This window comes from Alligator sinensis, unplaced genomic scaffold (assembly GCF_000455745.1).
Source record: "Alligator sinensis unplaced genomic scaffold, ASM45574v1 scaffold643_2, whole genome shotgun sequence".
Lineage (NCBI taxonomy): Eukaryota > Metazoa > Chordata > Crocodylia > Alligatoridae > Alligator > Alligator sinensis.
This window is the reverse complement of record NW_005842588.1, coordinates 615,045-615,998: the sequence shown is the minus strand read 5'-3', so window position 1 is coordinate 615,998 and position 954 is coordinate 615,045.

Genomic DNA, 954 nt, shown 5'->3' with positions numbered 1-954 from the left:
CTGCTGCCGCTGGAGTCATCATTGCTGTTATCACTTCAGGCAGGAGGGGCGGATGCAGTCCTCCGCTTGACTTTCTCCTTCGTCGGCAGGAAGGTGTGGTCGGTGAGGACGCCGCTGCGTCGCTAGGCGGGGTTGGCGGCGACGACGCTGCGTCGATGGGCGGAGTTGCTGACCGGACTCTCGCAGGTTCTTCCGAAGCTCCTCCCTGCTCTTCCGGTTCTTCCACGCAGTCTCCCTCTTGCTCGGTGCCATCTTGGACTGGCGTTTCAGGTCCCTTTTTCTCAGCCGCTTCTTTGACCGTCCGAACAGCCATCTGCAGCTGGGCTTTTAAACTCAGATTTTGGTGCATTAAATTCATTATAGTACGAAAAGTTTCACTACCTTCTCCCCCCTTGCCGTACCATAAGGCCATTCTCTCATCTGCGGCTCGTTCCTCTGCTCCCAGGGTTTCGCGGAGCTCAGATGGAAGCTTGCGTCCCCTTAATCTAGCCGCCACGAGGGGAGGGAACCGGACGATCGGCTCCGGCTCTTTATCCTCCCGAGCATATCTCAGACATCGGGCACACTCCCGGGTGGAAGTCGGGTCCGCCTCGTCCGCTGGGCTGGGTCCGAAGAGGGACACAGTATCGAGGGGTCTAAACAGGACTCGTTCGTTCCTCATTATACACCCAAATGCCGCTGGGAGCAAATACACTTCCCTTTCTCTCGGGGCTCCCTCTTTGGAGACTCCCTCGTCCCCCTTTAGCGAAAGGCGTCCGATAACAAATCTCTCACCCATTCCGCCCGCCTGATGGTAAATGATATGCACTTCCAACTCCTCAAAACTTTTCACTCGGCATTGATTATCGCGCCAAGGGCAATTCCTAACCAATTCTAGCTCTAGCGTGTCTCTTTCTGTTGATCTCATCGCCATCTGCGAGTTCTCTCCCAATCCCATCTTCGTCGCCGTGTGCA